General features: G+C 42.8%; 1 protein-coding gene across 1 annotated transcript in view; it reads left to right on the top strand.

The window, feature by feature from the left end:
- Positions 1-21097, top strand: part of PPP3CC (protein phosphatase 3 catalytic subunit gamma) — a 744021-nt gene that overhangs the window by 1724 nt on the left and 721200 nt on the right. The window lies entirely within an intron of this gene.

Below are 21097 nucleotides of genomic sequence, written 5' to 3'. Positions count from 1 at the left end.
TCCGATTTTCTTTAGTTTAGGTCTTGCCAATTTGTCTGAAATCTTTTAATGTTTATAGAGTCTTCGTGGGTTTACCTTATTGTTGGATTTAAAGCAAAAGTGCACCCAAACACATCTTCGAAAAGCAATGCACCCTGCACTCTTTTGCTGCTTTCAGATTCCGACAATTTTGGGCTCCAAAACCACCTCTTCACATTTAAGTTTATGTATCAATTTTAAACAAGTCTGTAGTGTACGCTAGGTCAGTTGCCAATGTCCTTTGCAATAAACCCTATATACCCAGTGTATTTAAAAACAAGAACAAAAAATCCTAACAATGTAACATTGAGACGTTCTAAATCATCCAGTATCAAAACGCATTAACAAACAGCGAGTATACTTTTTTTCCCTGTGTCATGAAAACAGAATAGCATAAAGACACCAATGTAGGTAGAGTTCAAAAACTGCGTGGCAGGTTTGTAGGAGGACTGCCAATTTGGAAGACAGATTGTTGGGTGATGAAGGTTAGATAGTCTTAAAGGCCGACCAGCCCGTTTTAAAAACGTGGTTCCTGAGAAATCAGTGGAGTATGTAAAGTATAAGGGGTCACAAGATCACATTTGTTAGTACTCTTATCTAATCTGCTGGAGGCCTGTAGAATAGGCTTCAAAGTGGCTAGAGAGCGAGCGCCTGGGGACCTGCATCAGTATCAATTTCCTGCCATCTAGCATGGCTATTACTACTTAACACCACGGTTCTTAAATTAAGGTTAACTTGATTGTTCTTAATAAAACTGAAAATGAGCAGGTTCTGAAATAGTTTATTATGACTGCATAGTCACCCTGCTGTAAAGTTTAAAATGAAGTTTCTTGGCTTTTGCCCCCTCAAAAAGATTTAAAAATAATTTTGTGCTCAATAGTGCTCCCCTCGAGCTGGTCGAATCTTTTGACTATCTTGGTGTCCGGATAAACAGCCGCATGACCTGGAAGGACCATCTTTCCAAAATGTTACTCAGTCACCGAAGAGTATCCGGGGTGACGCTGAAGGAGCTCCGTGAATCAAGTAGTAAACCGGTCTCCCCAGCTATGGCCATCTATGAGGGACAGATTCTTCCTGCAGCACTTTATGGCTCCGAACTTTGGGGGTTTGAAGGGGTTTCAGATCTGATGATAGCGGAAAATAATTTCTTTAGGAAAGTGGTAGCTCTTCCCGCTTCCACCCCAATGATCCCACTAAGATTAGATCTGGGCAGAAGAACATTGAAGGACTTGGTGAGGCTACGCCCGTTGCTCTTCTGGTCCCGTCTAAGAAGAACTGAGGAGCTCGCAAAGTATGCAGAAGGGTTGGACGATCTACTCTTACTGGACACATGTAAAAAAATAGGATGGCTAAACAAACTGAAAGAACTGGCTTTCAATTTGGGTCTAAGAGAGGCATGGGAGTCGCAATCACCGCCACCCAAAGATGTTATTAAAAAACTATACTGGGACTGGGTACAGAATAACGCTACGAGGGTTACGAATGTGGGCTCACTTACTGATCAATTTTTGTCAATTAAGTGTGTGAGAAAATTGGAACCCTTTCTCGACTTGATAACTAAACCGTTGGATCGAGCGCTGTACCTAAAATTGCGATATGGGACGCTCCCGGTGCATGACTTTACGGTGAGATGGTCGAATTCAGATGCCCTCTTGCGTGCATGCCCTGGCTGTGCGGCTCCAAAGGAATCGGTGGCTCACTTGTTTTTCGCCTGCCCAGCCTACAAAGGGGCGCGGAAATTCTGGTTGAAACCCGTCTGTAGGGAATTAGGGTTGAGGTGCCATAGCCAGGCACTACGCGTCCTCACTACAGATTCTTCATCTGCCATTATGATTTGTGGGGTGGCTAAATTTTTGGGAAGTGCGTGGTTGACACGCTCCCGCTTACTGAAACTGCACCCGGGGGGTCCTACAGGCTGATGATGAATTTACTGTTAGTTAACTAATGAATGAGGTGCCCATGTTTTTTATTGTATTTTATAATCTTTTTACTGGTAATTTGGAAATGTATATGTATATGTATTCTTTTATGGTGATCAATTTGCCGAATAAAGATATTCAAACAATATTGTTCACCAGAAAGCCAAGGGTAGCCTTTCAAGACAACACTTTATTAGTTGTATGAGCACAGAGAATTCAAGATCAGGTCCTTCTTACATTGAGCTTCACCTTGCTGAACCGACAAAGAAAAAATATTGGGGTTATTTAAGCTTTTGATATAACTTCATACAGCATTTTGGGCTATATGAAGCCAGTGATTTGTTTTGTTTGTTCATTGGGGAGGAAACGTATACATCAATAAAGCCTACATCGTGAAACAAAGAGGAGTACTGTGTAGTTGTTACTTAAAGTAGAATTGAAAGAGCGTGTTTCCCAGGCTCTGGGCTACAGCTACCTATACAAGACTGTCACAAAGCACACTCCCAGGCCAGCCTTCTGCCTGCAGTCCGATTTTCTTTAGTTTAGGTCTTGCCAATTTGTCTGAAATCTTTTAATGTTTATAGAGTCTTCGTGGGTTTACCTTATTGTTGGATTTAAAGCAAAAGTGCACCCAAACACATCTTCGAAAAGCAATGCACCCTGCACTCGTTTGCTGCTTTCAGATTCCGACAATTTTGGGCTCCAAAACCACCTCTTCACATTTAAGTTTATGTATCAATTTTAAACAAGTCTGTAGTGTACGCTAGGTCAGTTGCCAATGTCCTTTGCAATAAACCCTATATACCCAGTGTATTTAAAAACAAGAACAAAAAATCCTAACAATGTAACATTGAGACGTTCTAAATCATCCAGTATCAAAACGCATTAACAAACAGCGAGTATACTTTTTTCCCCTGTGTCATGAAAACAGAATAGCATAAAGACACCAATGTAGGTAGAGTTCAAAAACTGCGTGGCAGGTTTGTAGGAGGACTGCCAATTTGGAAGACAGATTGTTGGGTGATGAAGGTTAGATAGTCTTAAAGGCCGACCAGCCCGTTTTAAAAACGTGGTTCCTGAGAAATCAGTGAAGTATGTAAAGTATAAGGGGTCACAAGATCACATTTGTTAGTACTCTTATCTAATCTGCTGGAGGCCTGTAGAATAGGCTTCAAAGTGGCTAGAGAGCGAGCGCCTGGGGACCTGCATCAGTATCAAGTTCCTGCCATCTAGCTTGGCTATTACTACTTAACACCACGGTTCTTAAATTAAGGTTAACTTGATTGTTCTTAATAAAACTGAAAATGAGCAGGTTCTGAAATAGTTTATTATGACTGCATAGTCACCCTGCTGTAAAGTTTAAAATGAAGTTTCTTGGCATGAGGCACTTGCAGCATTACAAAACGCAAAGCTGAGAATGAGGTGCATACCCGATGAGCAAATTGAAGAAACTCGGCAATTAGAAGGTTGAATTTAAGACTCAGATGGGCCATCCAGTATAATAATTCTGAAACCACGCCCAACCTACAAGTGTATTTGAAGGATGATTCCTGAAATCATAACAACTTGTCATACTAGACCAAGCAAATTAGCTTATTCCATTCCAAAGGTGTTTTGTTTTAGCAACTAGGTTGACCAAATATCTTCACTTGACTTAAACTGAAGGAATTTGAAATAGAGTGACGATCTGAAGAGCCTACAGGGTAGGATAAACCAAAACTGAGAAGGGACATTGCTGTACACCCTCCCTTCCACAAAGGCCTACACAGGGAAAGTCCTAACCTGGCACACTGAACTTTTGGGGTATCTCTGGATACACACTTACTGTGTACCAATACCATATGGTATTCACCTCCACAGGAATAGGTTTGATTGGAGGACAGCTTGAAATCAAAGAGAAGAGTGGTTTGGATGCAAGGGAGGGGTTTTCGATTATTGTAAGACTCGGGATTAGATTCACTGAGGGCTGTGGCTTGGATTTGAAGAGGCTCTTGTTTGTACTGCTTTTTAAGGTCCATATACTTTGTAGGAAAAGTATTGCAGGGTATTAATTTAATGTGAAGTAGCCGTCTTATTTTCTACAGGACAGGTGCCTTCCCAGGCATAAATGTGTGAGGAAAGTCACTGCATTTATAAGCAGTGTGTGGGTGATACTTCCTGCTCTTTGGGCATTCCCTTCCTACCCGGGTTTACATGTTGGATCACCAATGATGGTGTTTGTTGATAACCATTGATCTATGTCTATTTACTTTACTTGATCTTAAGATCGAACTTTGCTGCTCAACTGCAAAAAGCAAATGGCTTGACAAATGGCCTCTACACCACTGCAGCCAAGTACACCACCCACTTCATATGTCACATGTTATGCTTGAAGCTGTTATATACTCTCTTTATCACACTGTGTTTGTGAGTGTTAGGCCCTCTTCTTTCTTAATAATTAGCACATTTAATATCAAGAGTGATGCGTCCCCAAAGCAGTGGACTTGTGGGTGTATTATCAGTTGCCAGCTTTAAAATATTTTGTCTATACACATTTTTTTAGAAAACAAGCTAAGGTTTTCCTTTTAATAATATGATATTTTGACAATCTGCCTGTTTCTTGTAAGATGCTAAAGCTTTTGCTCAAACGGTGAAATGCTCAAAGGCATTGTTTTCATGATGTATTTTTACTAGGTCTCATTCTAGGAACATGAATGAAACAAAGTAATGTTTTTTGTAATACATAATGTTTAAATTGCACATAAAACCGTAGCCTTCTTCTGCTCTATATACATACATTTCAAGGACTGGAGAGGATCAAGTAGTTTGAGTTACATAATAACGGGGGTGACAATTGGCTTAGCCAGGGAGCAGCTTTAGGATATGTATTATGAAGGAAGTGTTTTTTATGTTAAAACACAGTCTGAAAGTGGGGTTATGAGATTATCCTTTTTAGCGTATGCAAGCAGATAGCTGTTGCTGGCAGTGCTAATCAAGTCTGTTCTACCAGAGCCATAGCATATCATGGATGGTTACATTATGTTGCTAATGAAGTGGCTGTAGTTGAGCTAGGCTGTTGTCTTTGTCAAATTGTTTCCCATGGTTTCTGAATCCTTTAGCACACAAACATCTGAAAAACCACCCCGAGCCCGACTCTTTTTACCTGACTAAAATGTCATATTTTCTCAGGAGATGACTGTCTTTAAAAGGGTGAACATTAAGAAGTAGATTGGATCGTAGTTCTTGTGTTTACTTGAAATGAATGAAGTTACACAGCATAAGTAGGTGTTTTTTTTGTTTGCTTTCATTGGAAAGTATTATGCAAACAATGCCCTCAAATGTACCTTATTACAATATATTATATATAATAGCTGGCTGGTAAAAACGTCTTTTGGTGACCGAACAAAAATGGTTTGCCTTCAAAAACGGCCTTTACCTGATAGTATTTTCATGAACAACAATGTAATTGGCATGATTTTCCTAAAAGTGGCTATCCTGAGAAAAGTTTCACCATTATTTATGTAAATTTAGGATCCTATAACAATAACCGATAGTCAAAGAAGAAAAACTCTGCTCTGTGAACGCTCAATCACATTTCCTTAATAAAAAACATACATTTAAATTCTGCTGCATGAACCATCAGAAATCGTGAGAACAACTATCACGTTCTTGGTCTTTTCAGTTCCTCCAGACATCTATGAAATGTACTGGCAGTTACTTCATAAAATATCCTCCATCCCCTCACTGGACACCACCCCACTATCTCAACCCTGTTCTTTTCCAAAGTAATCACCTGCTGGAAGTGTTCCACCTTCATCTCTCGTTTACGTTCTTCTCTTAGCAGATAGGTCCATGTTTCTGAACCTCCCACGAATATTGAATCAGATGCTAGTTCACATCTGGAGTGATTTGACAATGGTCTTCAGTTTAATAGATATTAGTTGTGTTTTCTGTATTAAAATTTCTTTATGGTTTTAAACCTATTTGTAGAAGTTTCATTACCTTGGTCTTGGGACCTCCATGTCCGAGACTACGCAGAACATTCACTCCCAGCTCTCTCTTGGAAATTTCCCACAATACTACATACATGTTCCTTTGTTAACCTTATGGCTTGTCATCTGATCTCTAAACTTTGCAGATATATTGGTTGCTATATTTGGGTTTGCTAGTTCTGTACAAATACTATGATCAGAAATATATAGGTGGGAGAGGAGGAACGTATAAAAATGGTAGCCATAGTAGAGGGACATGTTTAGATAAAAATGAAGTTGGACAAAAATGTAATATGGGTAATGAAGACCACTCATACAGAAATACCTAAAGTAAGTAAATGAACAAAAAAGATTTAACTACCTTGGCTAAAACCAGTGGTCTAATATGGGTGAGGGACACCAGATGGGAGAAATAGTGTATTCCTGAAAAGTGGAATGAGAAGGAGATGTGGATAATAATGTCCGGAGTTTGGGGCTTTCCTCTGCCAAAAATAGTAAGAATCATTGTGATTCTAATGAAAAGCATATGGAAAAAAATTGGGATGAAAGATTTTCTGCAGTTTGGATTTGACCTCCTGACGAATTTGAAAAATAGTTTAGAAATGGGTTGCCAGAAAAGATTTTCAGAACTGGTTTCCACAAGCCATATTTCTGTCCTGCTCACTTCCAACCAGATAGGATGCTTTAAGTAATCAGAGATGGACAGGCAATGTCCAAGCCTACTTTTGTAGATACTGAAGTTTTACGTTTTTAAGTTTTTTTATTAACTGTATAATTAATTAAAATCTTTACAGTAAAAACGATCAGTATAAAAAAGCTAAAAACTGTGATTTCAAACCTTAGTGCTGGTTAAAATTTGACACCCCTCCCGAGACCCGTATAGTCTTTCCCATGCGTGTGAGCACGTGTTCTTGGAGCCCCCATTTGTGCCCTGAAAATGATCTAGTTTGCAGAGCTCTTGAACTGCCTTTTGTGGCGAACTAGGTGTGTCTCAAAGGGAGATGTTCTCTTGGAGAGCATGCGAGGTGGGCACTGTTGGTGCATTGTTGGTGCGTCGTTGAGAAAACCCATTATCTTTCTTCCATGGAGATTACCATGCTCTTCCCCAGAGTTTCGCTACTTTCGTTAGCGGCTTTTAAGGCTATCCTGATTTGGTGGATGAATTTAGCCAGTCTAGCTAGTGCCATAGTGTTGGTGGTTGAAAGATACAGGGCTGATACTTCGCTGCACGACTTTATGCCATTTTTGATGCAGATCGGTCGCAGGAGTTGCCGACATTCGTTGTTAAAATTGGGGCAGCTGCATCGGAGATGCAGCCAAGATTCCGTCTCATAGTGGCACAGTCTGCAGGTTGTGAGTTCCCCTCTTCGGGCCCATGCAGGGTTGAATTCCGCAATCCCTAGCATGGTCCGCCTCATGAATAAGATTTTACTTCTGGCCTGTGTGGTGAGGGCCTCGCTTAGGTAATGTTGTGCTTTACCTGCCGTTTAGGAATTATTCAACAGATCTAAATGAGCGCTTCGGCGGAGAGATTTAAAGTCTCGTTTGAAGGAGATTTCACACACTTGTTTGTTAACTGCTCTCTTCCAGGCATTCAGGGGGATGTCCGGCCACTTGATGCTTTCTTCCTCGATATTCAATGCTTTAATTGCGTTTCCAACGCTAGAGTGCCAGGCCGAGCCTGGCCCCTCAAAGATTGGTTTCAGCTGATTTTTTAGGGAGTTATCTGGTGCCCTTAATACCCTTTGATATAACTTTATGGTCTCCCCCTGGCACATCAGAACTGGGCTTGCCAGACTTAACTCCAGTCTTAGCCTTGTTTTTCTGGCTGTCCTCGGAAATCGAACGCACTGCCTTATGCACCTTGGCTTGGGCTGTGTTTAGGAGGGTGTCCAATTTCCAGGGAAAGACAAGGTTACCATAATTAATTTGTGGAAGGAGCTTCACTCTTAAGACTGTGAGAACTGGGCTGGCGGCCTTGCTGATCAGATGCTGGCTTAGTTGTTTTAATAGATGTGTAACCTTGTTGGCCTTGAAGCTCTGTTGTTATAGGTGTACATTCGCCATAGCCCGTTCTGTCAGCCAGACCCCTAGTTAGTTGTATGAGGCCGCCGAGTTGATTTGCAATTTTCACAGTTGCCACAGTGCATTCTTTTTCAGATGGTAGGATCCCAAAACGATGACTTTGGTTTTTCGTCAAGTTATTAATGATGGTAAAGTTGTTTAATGTGTTTAGGGCTCTTTGTAGGCCCACCTTCGTGTGGTCCATTATGACTGTGTCATCAGCATACTGTAGCACTGGCAGCCTCACGCTTCCTAGTCTTGGGGCTACTAAACAGGCTCCTTTTAAGGCCTCTCCTAAATCCGCCGTATATACGTTGAAGAGGATGGGGGCCAGCACGCATCCTTGCTTCAGTCCATTCTCCGTGCTTATTTTGGGAGATGCTGTGCTGGCACTTGTTTTAACAAACACCTAGGTGTCCTCATATACTCTTATTGCCCTCAGAAGGTTTGGTGGAATACCCCAGTTTTCTAGTTTCCACCATAGTCTTTTTCTAACTACTTTGTCGAAAGCTGTACTGTAATCCACAAAGCTGCAGAAGAGTGGGGGGTGATTCTTCGGGCTTGCCTGGGCACGTTGTCAATGGTTGATGTCTGTGGCCTGAAGCTAGTCTGGTGCAAAGGTATTATGTTTCTCTCTTCAACCCACTTCTAGAAGTCTGTCAGTAGTAGATGGGCGTATGCCTTGGATTCAAAGTTGAGCAGGGCAATGAGCCTATCATTAGACTGCTTTAGGCGGTCTGCTTTTTTGAAAATGGGGACCAGTATGGAACCCTTCCAGGACTCCGGGGTTGAGGCGGTCAAGTAGATGTGATTGAAGGTCGGGGTTAGGAGTGACGCCCAGAATTCTGGTGCCAGTTTGAAAACCGGTGCAGGAATCCCGTTGGGCCCAGGGGCCCCATCGTTTTTCATGCTCTTGATGGTTTTGATGACCTGTTGGACTTTTGTCTGGGCTGGTAAAGGGCCATGGGCATTGGCCGGAGATCTATTGTCCATGGAGACCTTGCCTGGGCTTAGGATCATGACTCCTGGTTTTATGTTAGCTGGATCGGCATGTCAGGCAGGGTCCACCCTACCACTTGTTAGATCTCTATTGGAAGGCGCTGTTACAAATAGCTGTTTCACGTGTAGCAACTAATCTTTTTCAGACACTCCGTTTTCTCTTGAGGGTCCTTGGTTGCTCCGCTGGTTTATGCATCTCCAGAGTTGTGCTGGGTTCCTTTGTTTGAGCAAGGAAAATACTTTGAGCCATTCGCTTTCCATGTTGGCTTTTTTATATTACCATTGTTTCTTCCTTGACCCCAGTGATGCGATTGATGATCCCTCTGTTTGACTACCCCCCCTTTTCTTTTCTGCGAGGGCCTTGCGCAGAAGCATTTTGCATTCTCGTGTATCGTCGTTTGGGCAAGTACTTCCTGGTCTCGATTGCCTGTTCTGTCTCGAATTTTGGGTCTTGAGGCTCCCGCACTTGATTTGTAGATCCTCAATAATGTTCTCCCATCCTTTTATGGGTGAAGGGTCGGTGAGCGAACTCCCTTCCTGTTTTTGGGCCAACCAAGCTTGAAGTGTATTCCCAGTCTTGTTTGACCACTTGATCCTCCTCAAGACCCTGTGTATTTCCTCCCCACTGGTCTCCCCAATAGGTTGGTAGATGATGGAGGGCGGAACTTCTAGCTGAAATGCTGCTCTTAGTGGCCTGTGGCCGCTTTCCTTCCAGTCTACGACTTCGAAGTCTTCCATTCTAGCCGCCATCTCTTCGCTGGCCATGATGTAGTCAATTCTTGACTCGTCCCGGTAGGTGAGCTGAAGATGCCAGGAGGCCGAGCAAGCTTTTTTCAGTACATGAGTTGATGTCAGCTTCTAATTGTTGAGGGGGTCGTGCAAAGGAGCTGTCCTGCCTAAACCCCGAGGGAGGGATTCAATTTTGTCAAGATTCTTCAGATTGAAATCCCCCGCTAAGCTGACCTGGTGTGATTTATATTTGTTTAGATACTGGAAAGGTGGATTGTGTTTTAACGCAAGAGGGTATAATTGTGGCAAAAGTTCTATACTAGAGACCATGATAGTTTGAATCTTCCTGCCATGGACCACACTTTTTAATCCTTACACCTGGATGTCCCTTTAAAGTTTGCTCTTGACATACCAGGTAGTTATTTTTAAACTCACTTTCTCTTTCCCATATACTCCTCCACGCCCGGCTCATCTGAAGGTTATAGAATACCTCTCAACTACATTGACAAAACATCTCTGAGCTCCTCCCGCTCAGTGAGGGGGTTGTAGCCCGCACTGCGACAAGGTTCGCAATGCGAGGAGGTTCCTGATGATGAAGCATGCCACCCTCTGGTGGGTGAGGGAAACCGTCCTTTAAAAAGGGACTCCCGTATTTCACTTCATACCCAGGGCTGCTTGTTTGTTTTGCCATATTTGATACAAGGGGATTTGCCCCCAGATGGTCTTTTAACCTCCTCAGGACTCTATTGTGTGTATTGAAAATGTCTATTTTCATTTATTTACGTAATGCCACAGCGGGTGAGGTAAAGTCAAGAAACAGTAAAAGAGATGACTGGGGTAGATTTCAGAGCACAGTGATCTGGCCTAAACTCCTAGGCAAACATAGCAGTTTGAAAATAGTTACATTTAATATATTCTATGGAGTGAATGGCGTCTGGCAGGGCAGCCAAAGTATATAGTACTCCATCTAGTATGCCTAACACCTGTCTCTTTTTTGACACTGCACTTTGATCTGTGCTCACTGGAGCACATTTTGGTTTTTAGTGCTGCTGCTTTTCTAACTTGTTGAACCATCATATAAGATTAGGTAACATAAAAAACCGAAGTATATGTAGGTACAATTTTTATGCTGATGCCAGAATCCTGCAATGGTTTTGATTCCCGATAGGAAGGGGAAATTGCTACGTTTGCCAATTAAACGGTGGCAGACAAAGGATTGTTGTAGGCTCAAAGATATCTCAATTAGAACAATACTTTATCAGCTCTAACAATTGTATAAATATTGTACAATCAACTTTACTAAGGAAGTGCTATTACAGTACTGCTGCTGCCATTTGAGGACCATAGGTCATCGACTAATTTAGTGTTGGGAAGACTTTAACCTTTGCCCTGCAGTAAGATTTATTTTTCTCTGCTGCAGCACACATCAAGTATGGATCATTCTGCTCCTGCTTAGAGCAGGACTCTTTCCTCCCTTCTTACCCTCTGAGATTACCTTTCTTAACTTTCATTTCTCCTGTTTTTGTTTTTCAGCATCCTCCCACTGCATGGAACATCATTACAGCAATGCCAATTTTAGCCCATATAGCAACACTGAGGGAGAGGATACAACACATGTTGTACTGCTGTTTTATACATGTTGGCTATCCTGGTATGCAATGGTGTGTTAGAATTGGATGAACCACTGTGTGCCTGTGTTATACCATTGAGAACTACAGATCCTATTAACTTTAACTGGCGAACTAATAAAACACTGAAGAGGGAAATGGGCCTAAACATTGGTAGGAGTAAATAACAGTTTTTCTTGCAACTCCCTAACATCTTGGATAATGTCTCTGTATGAGACCCTGGCATCCACCCTTCATTAGTTTAGCATGTGTGTGCTTTTGTTGACGTGTCTCGGATATCTGTGGAGACCTTTGCAATTAATTGCTTGGTTCAGGTTGTCTTACATTTGTGTTGTCACCCGCATTACCCAGGTCGAGGGCAACCCGGAGTGTTGTTAGTATTGTATCCCATTGGGACGAAATCTGGTATTTGCGTAAGCCCAGGGCAAACTCCCTATGTAAAGCTGTCCTCTCCGCTTTGTCCCAGTTCAATATTGAGTGAGACCTTGCTTGTAATGTTGGGGGGTACGGCGACTTCCAGCGTTTGGTGAAAAGTCTTTTGGCCACGACCAAGCCTAGATCCTCGAAACGGGTTGTGGTTCCATGCACCTTATCTCCATTGAACAGGCCCTGTATGCAGACTTCCCATTCATGTGGAATTTCTCTATGGGTACAAGAGTACAGTTGCTGTGTCACCCCTTCCCAATATGAGTGTAGAGCCTGGTATGCTCCCATCATGTGTATCAGTTTTAACATTTTATATAGCTTATTTATACAGATCATACTTGATCTTACGCTTTTCTATACTTTTACAAAAAGTCACTTGGCACCAAAAGCTTCAGTCCCTCATTCCATTAGTATGGGTCTTGTAGAAAGGCACAGGTGAAGTGAGGTCTACTAGACTTCAGCCCTGGGGTTCCTTCTCAGCATGCTTGCCCTTCTCCCGCTTCTAGGAGGCGAGGTGCTACGCCCAACTGTCTTGGATCACTTCATTGTCTGCTAGGGTGCTTGACTGGCTAACTAACTTCATCGCAGTCCCTGTTGGTCTGCTGCTGTTGAGCATGGGCGCAACAGTCGCAGTTGAAGGCTTGATCATGGTGGAACAGTTGAGGCCCTAATAAGCTGATTCTTTGGGCTCGATGCAGGAAATCACAGGCTGATTTGCTTGTGGTGAGGCAACTTACAGGTCAATGTTCTTTTGACAGTAAAGCCAGGCTGCTTCTTGATGTTGACACACAGACCGATGTTTTGTTTGCGATAATGCTACACAAACGCCAATCTTGTGTTGACAACACACCCACGCACATGTTGGATTTCAAGTCTGGATCACAGCACTGACTGGGCCTCAACAGTCGGTGTCTCTTCACTTTTCCCTCCTGGAACTGCTGTGAAGAGACTGAGGACCCCAGGATGCACCAATCACTCTACTCAGTCTTCCTCTTGATGATCCACAGACACCTGGAATATGTTGCACCTCTTGTAAATAGACACACACCCTCTAGGGTTGGAAGGCTTCTTCCCTCTCTAAGCAACCAGGCTTCCTAGGCGCTTTAGATTTTGTATACAGCCCTTCAAGCAAGGAGTCAGACTCTGGTTATGTCCTCTCAACTTTGCAAATCTGGATTCAGTCAACCGCTCAGGTTGCCCAGCAGTCCCCTGAGTACTCTGCAAAGCTCTCCCTTCCTTGGTCGATGAAGACATGTGACTGGGGGTCCACTTTTATACAGCAAAATAAGACCGGAGATGTATATGCACAATCTGTATTTTCAGAATTGGGATGGCTCTCCTTTAAAGTGTTCTTTCCTTTTTGCTCTCTGGACACACCCTTTGTGCAGAGTTATACTTTTGTCAGCAGGGTATGCTCCAGCTTGGAGCACCCACAGCAGAGGCACAGAGCAGTTTGAGGTTCCTACACCTGGCTGTCAATCAAATTGAAAGTGGTATCAGGAAAAGACAAAAGCCTGTGCCTGACCCAAATATCTCCTTCACTTTGTACAACAGATTCTGCTGTCAAAACCCTTACCCCTACCATTCCTAAATAGCAGTGTTGAGGCAGACACATCAGCAGCTCATTGCAAACTAAAATGCCTAATTGAATTTCTAAAGGAGCCTTGCCTTGCCAATTCATTGTCCTGGTTTCCACCCTTGAGCTCCAGGAATGTCAACAATACACTTCTGCTGTCTGGGAAAACAACCTTGCCTCCATCCTGTGCAAAAGGCCTGGTTTGGTGTATCTAAAATGGATCCCAAAGGACTCCATTATTATGGCTCACTCAGACACACACCTTTCATGTACCAGGCAGACTACACACCTAACAAGAATGCACTTGGGATGTTGGCGCTAGGATTTCGGTAAGCACGTAGAAGTGGAAGGATACATGAGCAGGTCAGTGGGCCTCTAATCTTGTGACACAGATAAAGTCTGGTCACAACTATGCATTCACAAAACAGGGTATGCTACTATCACTATTTTCTGTATTAAGCCATGACTGGGACAATTACCCATTGTTTGTCGATGAAGGCACACTTGGTGCCCCACGCCAGCTCACAGGACCGGTCTAGGACCTCACTCGTGTCAAGGGACAAGCCTTCACCTCTGCACATACGCTAGATTAGTATAGCACCAGGGCCAAAATCATACCAGATATGCTCATTCGGGTACTCGGGGCAGGGGAACACAATTGCACAATATGAAGAGGACCTTCCATCCATACAGGTCCTTTCTCTTTCGCCCAGTATGAATTCTTCCCACTACCTCACAGTCCGGATTCACTAATGTGTTCCACATTCTCTCTTCCACTACCAATATCTGCCTTATTTTCTCTCACTGATTGTCATCTGCCTCCTCAAGTCATTCTCTGTATTTATCTCCCTTGCTTTTTTTCTCCTTCTTTTCTTGGTATATTTATTTTGGCCATGTTTAGGTCCTCCTTCCTGTGGCACTGATCATTTATTTCCTCTAACAGCCCTTTATTGGCTCTCATGACAGGTTTTGTCTTCCATCACGTCTTTCATGTACTTAACTTTTAGTAAGGGTTCTTTTCTCACCAATGATTTATTGGAAAGTAGTTTTATTTCTGCCATGGTTGCGTTCTTATCATGGTTCCATACCAATGATAAACTTTAATCTCATGCTTCTGTTGTATTTTTGATTTATTTCATAAATCTTTTTTTATGATTACCGCAACCATTGACTTAAACATTATATAGCTTCTCGTGCTCAACGTGTTCTGGAATTCTGTTTCCTTGTTCGGATGGTAAACTATAGAATTGCTGTAAAAGTAATCTAAATTCTGCTAAATATTTCCTTTTTAAAAAAAAAGGGTAACAGACTTCTCTTCATTTGTGTCTCATCCACACTTTTTTTGCATCATAATCCTTTTAAAAGAGGATCATCTATTACAGGGTCACTTCTTGAGTTCATTTTACCCAGCTCATAATTGCTGATTCTATTGATATCAATATGTTGTAGTTCTCCTCGCCTACTACACTACCCTATTGCTTAACCAACAATTGCTACCTTATACTATTGATGTACGACTCAATAATCTACTCGGCAGTACCTTCTCATGGTCTGATTCGCCATCTTGGAGCACCCTGCACCAGAAGTTCACCAGCATGGTTTACAAAAGAAGCAGTCATGACATGATTACTCAGTCATCTGCAGTGTGTTTGATTTCCCTGCACTATTTCCCTTTTTTAAGTTGTTAATGCTGATGATTGATCGTAGTTCACTCATGAGAAGGTGTTCTGTTTTCTTCCACATTGCATCTAATATGTATTAGAATATGCTTGTAAAATATGCAGGAGTGCGGTACTAAAGCACAACTCAATACCACTATCGGCAAAAAGTTTGTAATTAAGACACACTGGAGGTTTTAATGTGGTGACCAGACCATGGTCTCTGACCTGCTCCCAATTTACCACATCATGCACTCCTGGATGAATCAATATGCCTCACCCTATGCACCGCAGTTTCTTTAGGTGCTAAAATGAGGTGTGCTTGGAAATAAAAGCACAGCTGCTTCATGTGTTGCTTGAGGTGTTCAATTGATGCTTGGATACTACTTAGATATGGGTTTAATGTCTTATTTATTACTAGCACATCTCAAAGTGACATATGCTCCAAAATGGCTCACTGGTTTACAGCTGTTTGCATCAGAGACTGACTTGCATCAAAGACTGTTAGGGCTGGTCCAGAAAGCTGGTTTACATTTGTGGGTGGCTCTGCACTAACCCCCACTTTTAGAGATGGTATACTTTCAGAACCCTCCTGTTTTTCCAGTATTCCAGCTAGCTTTCAGTTGAGAGATGTAATAATAATTGTTGCCTGTTACTTATATTTAAGTTTGTGAAAGCGTCGAAGACACAGAATGTTTTATATTATTCTAATGTCTAATTGAAATTGATTCGATTATCAACTTCGGACAGATAAAGTCTGCTGATCTCAGCAGCCATTCACTACTTTGTAGAACAACCTTTCTGGACAGCCTATCTAATTGTAAAATTGGTGACAGGCCTTGTTCCCCAGTTTTCTATTTCTGGCTCCCTCTTTATTCAAAATTCTGCCCTTCTTGACCAAATTTGTGATCAATGGCAAAATTGGAAGTCCCTGGATATATGCTCACGTTTAATGATGTATGTTTGAACAGGAGCAGAAGTGGTATGTTTAGTCGTGCCTGAAGTTATTCATTTTACAGTCTGATCTGCTTCATTTTCATAATTGAAGCTTATATGTGATACAATAAATGATCGTGGCCACAGAAATATAACCTGGATTATACCATTTCAAAAATAAGCTTTTCAAAACATTCTTAACTTTGTAGAAATGCTAGTAAAGTTTCCTAATAACTTACATCATGTGGCACCTTAGTGACTGGAACCCAAAATGCACAATAATTGCCCTCTTCTTTGAAAGTAACTTTTTTTTACCCATGTCAAACATAATTAAAAATGGAGGTTTGGGTGGTGGGGGTTGGTGACTTCTGGAGTTCCCCAGGAGGTGTTCTTAAAGCACTTTTGTCAAACGTCAGTGTCAAGTTAATTTTATTTTGTGTGTGTGTGCTTGTCAATACAAACATTAAACAACTGAGATATGTTATTTTGTCCTGTATTATTGTACATCGCTTAAAAAAGTTATTTGGCTTTAAACTTGTAAGTAAGTATCAGTTTTAGGTTCAATCGAGTTGGAATATTTCAAGGGATCAAGTTATTGCTAATGTATTTTTTTGTTGCAAAAAATTAATCTTGGAGTAGTATTTCACTTATCCAGGTTTTGTTAAACATAGTCCATATTTTTGACTACTATGATGAAACCGGCAGTATTGGGTTTGATCCTCTTTTGACAGATTTTATGTCCACATGAGGGCTCTAATGAAATCCTAATTTTAACAGTTTTGGTAGTACCCAACATTTAGACACTCAAATGCCATCTTCCTATCAAATCCTCAAGATGGTATGGTTAAATTTAGATTGAGGTAATCAATTGGGGGGGGGGGGGGGGGAAGAGATGAGATGAGATCCTTTCAAACTCCTGTTAAATTGCATTTCATCAAATGGGGAAAGGATCACTTGTCCTGCGAAAAACTCAGGTCTGCAGGTTGGTAACTGGGTGTCTCCCAATAAAATGACCCTCATACACGTGTGTTTCTCTCTTGCTTGCTTTCGTTAGCGGTATATGAGGTGTCCCCGCTTGTATCACACGTGCGTGCGTAATCACTGGGTCAAGTCATTTGTGTGCACCCTCCACCAGGAGGTTGTACCTTAAGTTTAAGGCAGTAGTGATCGTGGAAATAGGGTGATCAGGATAGTGATGAGTGATTTTAAAAGTATAGTCCAGATATCCAGTACTTGGAAGTTTATTAAAAATTTGGAATCGGACTACTGTTAAAAAATGGGGGGCTCGTGCTGCTGTGGAATCTGTTATGAATTCTAGCACACTTAAAGGTCTGCTAAAATGGTCGACATGTTTCAGCTATAGGTGACAATTTGTCAGACAGCTTTCTTCAGGACTTCTGGGCAAATCACTTAATCTTCCTGCACCTAACAAAAAAGAATGTGTCCATCTGTAACACAACTGGTGCTCATTTAAAGCGCTCTGATTCGTGTCAAGTTTGTGCTATATAAAACTCTTTTAAAAAAAAAAGTCAAAGCAGTGTATATTTGAAACAATATAATGGCAACATAATAAGTCCTCCAAAATTTGAGGCCACATTGGACATTAAGTATATAATAATTATAAAAACACTTACACACCTTTGCTCCTACAGTCATTGTGCATTGAGAAAAATTTGCCATCAGAAGTCGGAGAACTGTCAAGGGCAAATTATATTAAATGAATGGTAGTTTTGGAATACGCCAAAAGCTACCTAAATACGAGCAATCTTAATTGACATTTATGCCAAGTGAAGGGTATTAGATTTTGTACTGTAGTAAGATAGGGCAGCAGCACCAGTAGTAGAGTATATTTTTCGAAGAGCAATGTGCACAAGGCAATAGTGGGAATATCCAGAGAATGCTTTAAATATTATCACCTTTGGTTTGCAGATTGCATTCTACAGTATCAAAAAGAATGAACTTTTAGCTTGATTCAGTCGCTCTCCAAGTGTTTTGCAGAAGACGATTTGGTGACTGCAGTCATGCATGGAGAGTCCTAATGCTGAAGGCACATAACATGTCTGCCAGAGTTATTAGACATGCATTGTATTGTAATCGCATTTATATAGCACTTACCCCTGACTAGGCGCCTAAGCGGATTTTCGGCGAGTAGCATGCTACTCTGGAAGCCAAAAAGGATTTGTGGTGAATTAGTCTAGGAAAATTTGAAATTAATTTCAGCAGTGAACATGGTAGTCTGTTATTTGGATTGAAAAGAATAGTGGAGGGATGGAAGAGGGAAGGGTTTGCATTTATATACCGCTTGCTCCCCTGATGAGGTGTTGTAACACTTTTCGTCGAGTAGCAGGCTACTTTACAACCTAAAAAGGATTAGTGGTGAATTAGTGTGGGGAAATATTAAATTAATTTAATTTGAGCAGTGGACACGTTGGTCTGTAATTTGAATTGTATAAGGAATAGTGGAGGGATAGAAGAAGGAAGGGTGTGTTTTTTTTTCTTTTCTATTTTTGTTCTTAGCAGTAGGAGTGGGTTTGGGATGAGTAAAGGGGAGGTGGAGAGGAAAGAGTCTGAGAGAAGGGTTTAGAAAGGCCTGTTTGGGAGTTCTGAATAGTAAAAGAGATATTCGTTGATGCAAGGAGGGGTAGAGAAGGGAAGAGTCTACAAAGAGTTATTTTGGGGATCATAGTAGTGGTATGTTGTTTAGGATAAATGGGAGAGTGGAGGCAGAGAATATATTGAGAGCGGTATTGGTTGAGAAATACGGTAGTGCGTTGGAATGAGTAGAATTAGGATTGAGATGAGTCAGAGTGGAGGTATAGGATATATTGCAAGAGATATAGGATGAGATATAGGGTAGTAAATTGGATGTGCTGAATTAGAAGTAAAGTAATAAATATAAAGATAAAAAATAAGTACATGGAAGGCATACATGCATAAGGAAGGTAATATATTTTAGATTAAAGTTGCATTGAATAAACTCAGACTTTCAAGAGTTGTTATACTTTTAAATTAATGTATTGTTTTAATTTAATTCAATAGCGATGCAATTGTAGGTCTCAGCCTGCGATGGCTGCGCTTGCGCAGTCTCGCTGGCGAGATTTAATGAGATAGAGAGAACATCACTAGCGAGGTTATGTCCCGCGCCTCTTCTCCATTGGCTGGCCTCCTAAATGGTGGCCAGGCATTGGAGAAGACGTCCTAGTGACGTTCTTCTTTCTCTTTAAGCCCTGTCCTTTTCAGATTGGGCTCCTTGACCTACTGCTCAAGTAAAAGGTTTCTTATCTTCTTTATGGTTCCAGATGGCCCCATAAGGAAGATAAGGAACCTTTCACCCCAGCAGTTAGTCGGGCGCCCAGTCTGAAAAGGATGGGCTAAAAGAGAAAACTCGCGTCATGGCGAGTGCTTGTTCATCAAATTTAGTACATGGCGCGCCTGATCCCTAAAAGCCGTTAGCAGGCCGCTCTTCAGCTAACAATCCATCGATTATTGAACTTTTTGCAGGCACTTCCTGAGCTCTGTGCTTTATTGTTTTTTTTTTATTCTCCACTCGCCCGGGATGCGTATTTTGAAGTAAAGGCGCTTTGGGTGCCAATTAATGGTGGATTGCGCGCTCGGCGATCCTCCAGTCAGAGGGACGCGCACCTGTTGCACCCGAGCCTGTGATATCAGATAACGCAGCACTCCTTTTACATCCACACACCCCTGCCAAGCAGTCATTTATTGTTAAACGTGTCATAAAAAGTGCAGGCAGGCAATTACATAGCAGCCATTGTACAAGGGGCGCACTCATAAAGTGTTTAATATGAAAACATGGCTCGCCATCGGGCCCTCGGCAGAGATGTGATGAAACGGCCCGCGCAGCTGAAAGGCTGCCAGCCTTTTTTGGAAGGAAGTGACTGCAGAGCGGAGCCGCGGAGCCGTATCGGCTCATCGCTCAGATACCGGGGAAGATTGCGCCCTCGCTGCATCTTCAGAGGAGGACGTGCTCCAGATCCTGTGATGAGGGGGTGAAGCCTGTCTGCTGCTTTCACCAGGCTGAGTCCCCAGCAGTCAGCCCCCCCCACACCCCCCCCAACACCGGCCTGTGAGCTGGTGGGCGCACGAGCCCCAGGGGTGCACGTGCCTCTCAGGGCAAGTGCTGGTAGGGCCCGTCCTACAGCTGTCTTTCCAAACGTCTCTCACTATAGCTTTGAAACTATTGTATATGATGATGCCAACTTACTGCAATTGCTAGAGCTGTTTTAATGGGAGCGAGCCAGCGCTTTCAGCAGGAGTACTACACTTTTAATGGGAGCGTATTTGCACTGTGTGTGTGTGTGTGTGTGTGTGTGTGTGTGTGTGTGTGTGTGTGTGTGTGTGTGTGGCTCTCTGTGTGTGTGTGTGTGTGTGTGTGTGGCTCTGTGTGTGTGTGTGTGTGGCTCTCTGTGTGTGTGTGTGGCTCTCTGTGTGTGGCGCTCTGTTTGTGTGTGTGGCGCTCTGTGTGTGTGTGTGGCGCTCTGTGTGTGTGGCGCTCTGTGTGTGTGTGTGGCGCTCTGTGTGTGTGTGTGGCGCTCTGTGTGTGTGTGGCGCTCTGCGTGTGTGTGTGGCGCTCTGCGTGTGTGTGTGGTGCTCTGCGTGTGTGTGTGGTGCTCTGCGTGTGTGTGTGGCGCTCTGCGTGTGTGTGTGTGGCGCTCTGCGTGTGTGTGTGGCGCTCTGCGTGTGTGTGTGTGTGTGGCGCTCTGCGTGTGTGTGTGTGTGTGTGTGTGGCGCTGTGTGTGTGTGGCGCTGTGTGTGTGTGGCGCTGTGTGTGTGTGTGTGGCGCTGTGTGTGTGTGGCGCTGTGTGTGTGTGTGTGCCGCTGTGTGTGTGTGTGTGTGTGTGTGCCGCTGTGTGTGTGTGTGTGTGTGTGTGGCGCTCTGCGTGTGTGTGTGGCGCTCTGCGTGTGTGTGTGTGTGTGTGTGTGGCGCTCTGCGTGTGTGTGTGTGTGTGTGTGGCGCTGTGTGTGTGTGGCGCTGTGTGTGTGTGGCGCTGTGTGTGTGTGGCGCTGTGTGTGTGTGTGTGCCGCTGTGTGTGTGTGTGTGTGTGTGCCGCTGTGTGTGTGTGTGTGTGTGGCGCTCTGTGTGTGTGTGGCGCTGTGTGTGTGGCGCTCTGTGTGTGTGGGTTTGGCGCTCTGTGTGTGTGTGTGTGTTTGGCGC

Source organism: Lissotriton vulgaris, chromosome 11 (assembly GCF_964263255.1).
Source record: "Lissotriton vulgaris chromosome 11, aLisVul1.2, whole genome shotgun sequence".
Lineage (NCBI taxonomy): Eukaryota > Metazoa > Chordata > Amphibia > Caudata > Salamandridae > Lissotriton > Lissotriton vulgaris.
Note: the sequence above shows the minus strand (reverse complement) of the source record. Positions and strands in the feature narration are given on the sequence as shown.